The 10,213-nt window shown below is 35.4% G+C and overlaps 1 pseudogene; it reads left to right on the plus strand.

Moving 5' to 3' along the window:
- Positions 1–8,348: 8,348 nt before the first annotated feature.
- On the plus strand, positions 8,349–8,620 carry LOC112914254 (non-histone chromosomal protein HMG-17 pseudogene; annotated as a pseudogene).
- The last annotated feature ends 1,593 nt before the right edge of the window (positions 8,621–10,213 follow it).

A 10,213-nucleotide genomic window follows, 5' to 3' on the forward strand; every position in this document is an offset into this window, starting at 1 on the left:
AATTAAAAAAATAGTTGAGGATGGGCTTTCAATGTAGTTAGGAAAAATTAAAACTTGAAAAAGTAGGTGCTTAAGAAGACAGAAACAGGTGTCAGCACACTGGCAGAAAGACACTTGGCCTTGGCAAAAATAAGCTGTGCTTCCTGGAAAGCAGCATGGATATTGGCATCAGACAGACTTAAGTTACAATCCATACTTTTTTATTAGCTCAATATGTGAGATCTTCAGCAAGTCACTTGAATTCTCTTGGCCAAATATTTTCATCCATAAGATGGGAGAATGATGCTAATATTCATGAATCTTTGGAACACTGTGATAAGAGTAGGCTTTCAACAAATCCATCTCTTCCTTCTCTAATCCTCCAGAGAAGCTGAGAAATAACCTACATCTCCTGGTAAAAGTAAGTTTGGGTATATAAGGTAAGTGGAGAGGGCACTGAACAACTTTCATGGAGAATGTGGTGGCAAAGCAAAAAAAAAAAAAAAAAAAAAAAAGAAAGAAGGAAAGAAAGAGAGAGAGAGATATGAATAAAAATAATGTGTCCAGATTTTGTGAGAGTGCAGTTGAAGTTGGAAAACTTGTACTGAGACAAGTTGTCTTACTAAAACTTGTCACTGAGACAATTGCTTAGTAAAACCAAGCCTGGATACTGTCTTATTAATGTCACCTTTACTGCGATAAGTAGATACTTAGTTCCCTGTAGAGTTAAAAATGTGTAAAACTTAGGAGTAAGTAGCCTAGACCCTGGAATATTCCTGCTCACAGAGTGCATAACCAACAGTATACTGCTTTCTGTGAACTATTATAGATAGGCCCTCCAGTAACCCTTAGGGATCCAAGTTCTATTTCAGATCATGAATTTTAAATCATTCATCATTTCTCAAAGGAACATGTGGCATCTCCCTGACCAGTGAGTCACTTACACACTTACAGCTGGTTGACAGCACTTTGTGTCTGAGTGTAAGAAATAAATATTATTCAGAAAGAAAATATGACTTCTATTTTCTCTCTTTAATGCTTAAAAATATTAGATTTCCAGGGAAAATATTATTTAGGTATCCATAATTGAATGTGAGAGGAATGTTCCCCATGTTGAATGAGGAGATGTAGTGCAGACTATGACCATGAAGACAAAGTTTGGGCTGCTTAGGCCACAATTGTTTCATTAATATTAACCAAGGTTTGCAAACCTCCTCAGGCAAGCATGTGTTGTAACTTGGAGAAGAGAAGCACATAATAACTCAGAGTCTACAAACTTATCTTTAGAAGTTAGAGGAATAATGGGGGCAGAGAAGAAGTAGTTTGGCAGGTAAGGGAGAGGCTTTCTGCCACTAGGAAAATATTGCTACTCTTTAGAGGAAAAATGTGGCTGTATTTTACAATTATGTAGCACTGACACAGAGTTAAATTTGTGGCATACATTTCTTGTCCTAGGGGTTTATTTTATTTAAAGGTAAGCAATGCAACATATGGCATTAGAAATTAAGTGAATAAAAATTTTTATTTTAATTTTATATAATGTGTTCATCATTTTAAAACAAAGATCATGTTTAGCTATATGCTGCTAACAGGATGACATTGGACTAATAATTTGAATATCTAGCATTTATTCTGCTACTCATTTAATTTGTTATGTCATTTCATCCTTACAACAACCTATGGGATGGGTTGGTTTCTGTATTTTAAAGATGAAGGAATTGAGGGCAATAAGGCAAGTAAATTAACTTCCTCATAATAAAAGTCAGTGGAGACTAGAGCCAAATTCAAAGGCCTGCTCTCAACATATATTATATAGCATATATATATATATATATACATATACATATATATACATATATATATCAAGCACTTTTAATGTTTATGTCAAATAGAGTGAAACAAATGTATACCAACATTTTACAATATTATATGACCTACTGTCCATTTGCTAATCCCAAAATTTCATTTTCTCTACCATGATCATATGTTTTAGAGTTGGTGGAAATAAAATGAATACACTATCAAAAGGAATATCTTGTCCTTTTGGCAAGATAGGTATGGAAACTATTTTAAAGGACAGAATTAAAAGTATTTGGAATGTACAGTTTTAACACTTTGGAAATGTTCCATTTAACTGGAAGCAAGTTAAAAGGTAAGCTTGTATTGACTTAAAATATGTTTATTTTTAAGGAATTAAATTTAGCTCTATTGTTGTCTCCTCTCTAAACAAAACTTGATCTCTCTTCAGAATTCTGCTTTCAATAAACCAGTAGATATTTCAGCTAGACTATGAAATTCTACTATGGACAATCACAATTATTTCTTACCAAATTTATACTGATTTTATTCATCTTGCATAGTGTATATCAATAACACCATTAATGATGATGAATTAAAAATGACTAGACTTGATTCACATTCACTAAAAATACAGGAATTTGATACACTACCAAACACATTGTACTTTATGTTGATGCTTTTATCTAACTAAAGAATCAGGATGTTTATGCCAACTTCTCAGTGCCTGTGCTTTGCATCTCTTAAAAGACTGTGTGGGGGAAAGGGCATCTGGATGGTGTGGTCAGTGAAGCATCTGCCTTTGGCGTTCTGGGATTGGAGCTCCATGGGCGGATCCCAGCTCAGTGCGGAGTCTGCTTCTCCCTCTCCCTCTGCCCCTGCCCGCTGCTCATGCTCTCTCTTGCTCACTTTCTCAAATAAATAAATAAAATCATTTTTAAGACTACACGGGGAAATTAAACTACTAATAATTTCATTAAAATTTATTAAATATTTTATCAATTTCTAATATATGAAAGGTTTAAATTTGAACAAATTAATGGAATTAATTCGTGTCAGTTTGCAAACTTGGGGGCTTCACAGATGAAATCTAAAAGTGGCTTCTATTCAGGGTAGGCAAAGACAGAAAAAAGAGGTAGACCGGGCAGCCTCGGTGGCTTAGTGGTTTAGCACCACCTTCAGCCCAGGGGCGTGATCCTGGAGACCCCAGATGGAGTCCCACGTTGGGTTCCTTGCATGGAGCCTGCTTCTCCCTCTGCCTGTCTCTGTCTCTGTCTCTGTCTCTGTTTGTGTGTGTGTGTCTCTAATGAATAAATAAAATCTTTTAAAACTAAAAAAAAAAAAAAAAAAGTGGCAGATCACTCCAGATTGGTGGGTGGCAAATTTAATAAACAAAGATAACTTAGATATGAAGCTTCTCTAGGGTGGCTACCAGAAAAGAAGATCCTACACCAGCCATCCAAGGTCTTAAAAGTTTATCTGGAGAACCTAACTGGGTTCATTTGTATATACCACTCCATTCTTTTCAACAACACATTGCTTTTTCAGGGATTTGTCCTTGAAAATGGCTCCCACAATGCAAACAGTGAGCAGAAGATACATTCCAAGGACAGGGAGAGGGTGAGAAGCATTGATTGTTCTAGGTCTAGCTTTCAGGTCAATCAGCAGTCATATCCTCTGAATGACCTTCTTCAACATTTCAATAGAGACTTATTTAACAACTTTATATTGAACTTCTATGTACTAAGAACTTATATTTCTGATATTTATTATCTCACTTCAGAGTATTGAATTCTTGGGGCACCTGGGTGGCTCAGTCAGTTAAGCATCTGAGCTTCAGCTCAAGTCATGATCTCAGGATCCTGGGATCAATCCCCATATCTAGCTCCTTGCTCAGCAGGGAGTCTGCTTCTCCCTCTCCCTCTGCCTGCTGCTGTGACTGCTTGCGCTCTCTCTCTCTCTCTCTCTCTCTGTCAAATAAATAAATAAAATCTTAAAGAAAAGAATCTTAAATTCTTTAGTTTTCTTTCATATTGCTTTACATTGTCATTATGTATTCCTAGGCACAGGTATTTACTAAACTCTAGACTTTATCTGGGAGATACCTCAAACTCAACCTCAACCTCATTAGCTACACACTTACAAGTTGTTATTTAAGGTAATTATTTTATTTCCTGAACATGTTTGGATTCATCTATTAAAAAGTTTTTTTTTTTTTTTTTAATTTTAACTGAATCTTAGGAGAACTTCCATTCCATTTCAGCCCCAGATTCTGGGTATATCTTTGTAAAACAAACATGTTATGATTACATGGTATGATGTTTGTGAATGAATATGCCTATTTCTTTTTCTACAATTAAGAGTTTAAAATTACTCCACAATGAATGAGGCAAGTGTATCAAGATTTGAATGCAAAACAGGGATTTTTGAAGATAATCTGTGTTTTATATTGGTATATAGTATATAGTTTAGGCATCATGATACTTGAAAAAAGTCTATTTATAAACTTAAGCCCCAGGAATTTGATCATTAGAAAGTATTTTTATTAAAAATAGAAGAATTATGAAGTCTCGCTGTAGCTCTGCATTTGGTGATCTTTTATATTTAAAATATCATTTTCTTTAAGAGTATTGCCCTTTTTTTAGAAGTAGACGCCCTGCTAATTGATGGCAATTTTATTTTTCCTTTATACACAATAATTTTTTACTTATGGATATTATAAAGCAAATAATTTTGCTGGAAAATGTTCAACTAAAAGTTCAGTTATGTCAAGGAGATGTATGAACTAGTTGGTTGGAATCATGCAGACATAAACTGCACCCTGATAAAGGTGACTTAAGTCCCTCCCTTTCCTGGCTCTATGCAAGGCTCTAGAGGTACAGCATAATTCAGTATAAATAGGTTACAATCTCTGGGGAGGGGGTGTGTGTCAGATAATAAATAAGTTTTAAAGTAAATTAATCTTAAATATGTCAGCACAATGAAAAAAGATAGAATATTATGAATAGAGAATTACTTAGCAGGTTTGAGAACAGCAGGGTTTAGTTTAAAAACATAAAGAGCAGCACAAACGTTCAGTATGCTGAGGAACAGAAAGCTAGGCAGTTTGCTGGTTAACAAGTTTTAATTCTCTATGTCACAGAACAAATTACCATAAACCTAACATACTAAAATATTATATAACTTATGGTTCCTGTGAATTGGGAGAAATGCTTATCTGAATCATCTGTGAGATTGCAATAATGGTTTTATCTATGGCTGAGTTTTCATCTGAGGGTTCAAGTAGAGAAGAGCCTATGAACAAGCTCACTCAGATTGTTGGCAGAATTCATCTTCTTGCAGCTGTAAGATTTACTGCAGCTTCCTTCCTCAAAACCACCAAGTATAAAAAGACTTTAGAGTGAGTAGGCTAACACAATGGATCCTTATTTAGCATAACATTTTTGACATATTCTATTGGCTGGAAGGAAGTCACCAATCTTGCCAACACTCAAGGACAAGTGGGGAGGTGGAGATCATGGAGCACAGACATCCAATGTCTGTCTGCCACACAGAAGATGAAAAATATGATGGGTTTGAAGTAATGGTTTGAAGATGAATATATTGAGCTATGACAGCAATAGCAAAATGTTTTTTCTGTATTTTAATTAGACTTCTCAAGGTTTTTGGCAGGATATTAGCACAATCTGATTGATCTTTTAAAAGATAACTTTATGATATGTAAAACTGGTAATTGAACAGTTCACTATATCTCCCCCTTGTGTATGATGAGAAAAAGCAATTCCTAGTTCGATTATTGGAGTATTTATACAAGGACAAGCAGGGAGGAATCTCGTGAGTAATGAATACTTAATAGGAGTCAGGCCCTATGCACACACTCTTTTATTTTGTCCTCACAGTAACCCTATAAACTAAATACTGTTATGTCTTATTATATGTAAGTTAATTGGAGCAGAAAAAAAATCATTTTACCTAGTATTATAAGGTTAGTGACTAGCCATGCCTAGATTTGAATATAAATTCATATTCCTCTCTCTGGTACCATGCTGTTTCCAGGGAATCAAATTTGTCTTTTTTAATAAACATTGTATATAGTTAAAATGTACAACGTGGTGATTTGATATATATATACACATAGTGAAATGATTACCACAGTCAAGCTAATCAACCTATCTTCTTCTCACATAGTTACCACGTTGTGTGTGTGATCAAAGTACATGAAATCTACTCTCTAGCAAATTTCCAGTGTTCAACACAGAATTATTCACTATAGCTAACATACTGTACCTTATATCTCTAGGCTTATTTATACTACATAACTGTAACTTTGTATCATTTGGCCAACATTTTCCAATTTCCTGCACCTGCCTACCCAGGTAATCACCATTCTTTCTGCTTTTATGTATTTGACTTTTTAGATTCCACATATGAGTGAGATACTATAGGGGCTTTTATCTGTTTGTTTTATTTTGTTTTGTCTTTTTTTTTCTGTGTCTGGCTTAATTCTCTAAAGATAACTTCTCCCAGGTTTATCTATGCTGTTGCAAATGGCAAAATCACCTTTTTTAATTAATTAATTTTGAGGGGGTCACTTTATGGAACTTTATTTTCTTCATCACTCGAGGCAAACCTCATACACAAACCCTTCCGGGTATAGAAAAAAAAGGGGGAACACTACCCAACTCATTTGATGAAATGACAAAAGCAGCACAAGAAATTAGAAGTGAGAGGACTTCCCCAAAGCCACACATTTAGAAACAGCAAGTCAAGATCCAACTCCAAATTGTCTTTTTCTTTTTTTTAATTTAAATTCAAGCTAGTTAACATATAGTGTAGTATTGGTTTTGGGAGTAGAATTTAGTGATTCATCACTTAAATATAACACCCAGTGCTCATCACAAGTATCCTCCTCATTGTCCATCACCCATTTAACCCAACCTCCTCCCCACTCACCTTCCCTCCAGCAATTCTCAGTTTGTTCTCTATACTTGAGTCATTTATGGTTTGTCTCCCTCTTTGTTCTTATTTTATTTTTCCTTCTCTTCCCCTATGTTCATCTGTTTTGTTTCTTAAATTCCACATATGAGTGAAATCATATGATATTTGTCTTTCTCTGATGGACTTATTTTGCTCAGCGTAATATATTCTAGTTCCATAGTTCCATTCATGTTGTCGCAAATGGCAAGATTTCATTCTTTTTGAAGACTGAGTAATATTTCAGTGTGTGTGAGTGTGTGTATGTGTGTGTGTGTGTGTGCCACAGGTTCTTTATCCATTTATCAGTAGATGGCCATCTGGGTTCTTTCTAATTTGGCTATTGTTGGTAAAGTTGCTATAAATATCAGGATGCATGTGCCCCTTCAAGTCAGCATTTTGTATCCTCTGGATAAATATCCAGTAGTGCAACTGCTGAGTCATAGAGTAGTTCTATTGAGGTATCTCCATACTATTTTCCAGAATGGCTATATCAGTTTTCATTCCCACTAACAGTGTAAGAGGGTTCACCTTTCTCCACATCCTTGCCAAAATCTGTTATTTCCTGAGTTGTTAACTTTAGCCATTCTGACAGGTGTGAGGTGGTATATCTTTGTGGCTTTAATTTGTATTTCTCTGATGAGTGATGCTGAGCATTTTTTCGAATGTCTGTTGGCCATTTGTAAGGATCATCTGTTTTTTTAATAAGGCTGAAATTATTCTGTTGTATGTATATACTATATTTTTTTATTCATTCATCCATCGCAGATTCTTTCCATATCTTGGTTATTGTGACTAATGCTGCAATGGACATGGAAGTGCAGATACCTCTTTGAGGTATTGATTTTATTTCCTTTGGGAATATATCCAGAAGAAGGATTTGGGGATCATGCAATACTTTTTTTTTTTTTATGATAGTCACACACAGAGAGAGAGAGAGAGGCAGAGACACAGGCAGAGGGAGAAGCAGGCTCCATGCAGGGAGCCCGATGTGGGAGTCGATCCCGGGTCTCCAGGATCGCGCCCTGGGCCAAAGGCAGGCGCCAAACCGCTGCGCCACCCAGGGATCCCATTCAATACTTCTATATTAGGTGTTTGATCAGTCTCTATACTGTTTTTCAAAATGGCTGTACCAATTTACAACAGGGTAACAATAGTGTACAAAGGTTTCCTTTTTCTCTGCATCTTTGCCAACATATATCTTTTAAAAAGATGGAATAAAGCTTTTCATTTTTTTCCTTTTTTTTAAAGATATTTATTTATTTGAAAAGGAGAAAGAGAGAGAAAGAGTAAGAGGCAGAGGCAGAGAGCTCAATCTCAGGACTCTGAGATCATGACCTGAGCCAATGGCAGATGCTTAACTGACTGAGCCACCCAAGTGCCCTGAATAAAGCTTTTCATATCAATTAGCTTTCAGTGCTTTCATAATCAATGTTTTTACTTCCCCCCAAACAAAAAAAAAAGTATATAGAGAAAGATTTTTTAAAATACTGTGCAGTCTGGAAGAAGAAGAGGTGAGAACGACCCCCGGAACGGCCAAAGCCCATGAACCACTGCATCCCCGCGTCCAGCACTTACGTCCCACCGCAGTCACCACCATGCCCAAGAGAAAGGTGGAAGGGGACGCTAAAGGAGATAAAGCCAAGGTGAAGGATGAGCCACAGAGATCTGCAAGTTTATCTGCTAAACCTGCTCCTCCAAAGCCAGAGCCCAAGCTTAAAAAGGCCCCTGCAAAGAAGGGAGAGAAGGTACCCAAAGGGAAAAAGGGGAAAGCTGATGCTGGCAAGGATGGGAATAACCCTGCAGAAAATGGAGATGCCAAAACACACCAGGCACAGAAAGCTGAAGGTGCTGGAGATGCCAAGTGAAGTGTGTGAATTTTTTATAACTGTGTACTTCTGGTGACTGTACAGTTTTGAAATACTATTTTTTTTATCAAGTTTTATAAAAATGCAGAATTTTGTTTTACTTTTTTTTAAGCTATGTTGTTAGCACACAGAACACTTCATTGTTTTGGGGAAAGGGCATATGTCACTAATAGAGTATCTCCGAAGGTAGATTGATAACAAGGGGAAAAAAACCTTTCCCTTCTAGTTTTGAGAAACTTCCTCTTGGCTCCCAGGAGGAGGGATTCCTTGATGTTGACACACATGAGCCACCTTGGTGGTGTGGAAAAAAAACTTCATTTTTTTATGTCCTCTTTTCCCTCTCTGCCTTCAACATAGACTTGACTCCCTTAAACCCAGAGACCTGTTAGAACCTGACCCCATGAAATGGTTCCCAGTATGTCAGGCAATCTGGACTTTACAGTGTCACCACTGAGATGGTGTCCCTCAAATAATCCCTTTTTTAGTTTGTGGATCTTCAGATTGATCATTCTGCCATTTTCCTTTCATTTTCTGAAAGTCAGGGTTGGCTTGTGAAAAGTTGTTAAACAACATGCTAAATGTGAACTGTCAATCCTCACTCTAAACTTTCCCTGTTCAGAGCATCACATGAATACTTTATTGGGTTTTATAGTGGCTTTCTGATTTTGGCAGTCTATTGAAGAAGGGAGTTTGAAAGTTGTTGTATGCTGTTAACAATCCTCTGCCCATGTCCTGCCTGAAATACCATGATTGTTTATAAAAAGTATCTTTAATAAAGATGGATGATACAGTTTGGCTTGGAAAAAAATACTGCACAGTCTTAAGTGCATAACTATATAACTGTATCCATTTACTCAAAATATATTGAAATCTTTAAAAAGTTGATCATTTATAAACTTCTATGACAGTGTGCCTATTTCAGTCTCAGCATCTTGCTAATTGAAAATATACAAAATATTTTGAATGATAGTGACTTATTGAAATTATACTTTTAATAATTTTAGCAATATTTAGGCACTTGTTAGGTCACCTATCAGAATGCACTATTTTTTAACAATAGAACATATGTAAAAATATTATTTATTCCCATTTAAAGCACTGAATTTAATATAAATCATGAAAAAGACAATTTAGGAAATTTTTTCTGACTTTTTTAGAGGTAATTACATTATACTAAATATTAATTTTTTAAACTTATGAAAATATATTTTCATTAACATATATAATGTTAGTGGAAAGAATGATTATATATATATATACATATATATATAATGGTCAGTGTAATTATCTTCCACACACACATAAATTGTTGATGTATAATCAATATAGTGGAAATAATAATAATAACATCCATTGAGGCTTTATTATGTGAGATAATATGTTAATCATGTTTCACGTATCTCATATTAAATTCTCATAACCACCATAGGAATAAGTTACTATAATGGCTAAATTGTTTAACTAAGTCAGCCTAAGGCACATTGCTATTAAGGGATTGAATTAAAACATCATTCCTAGGTTTCTTAAGTATTACATATGCAGCATCTACATAGTCTTCAAGATGCATCATTAACAGTATGTCATTAATAGTATGA

Source organism: Vulpes vulpes, chromosome 1 (assembly GCF_048418805.1).
Source record: "Vulpes vulpes isolate BD-2025 chromosome 1, VulVul3, whole genome shotgun sequence".
Lineage (NCBI taxonomy): Eukaryota > Metazoa > Chordata > Mammalia > Carnivora > Canidae > Vulpes > Vulpes vulpes.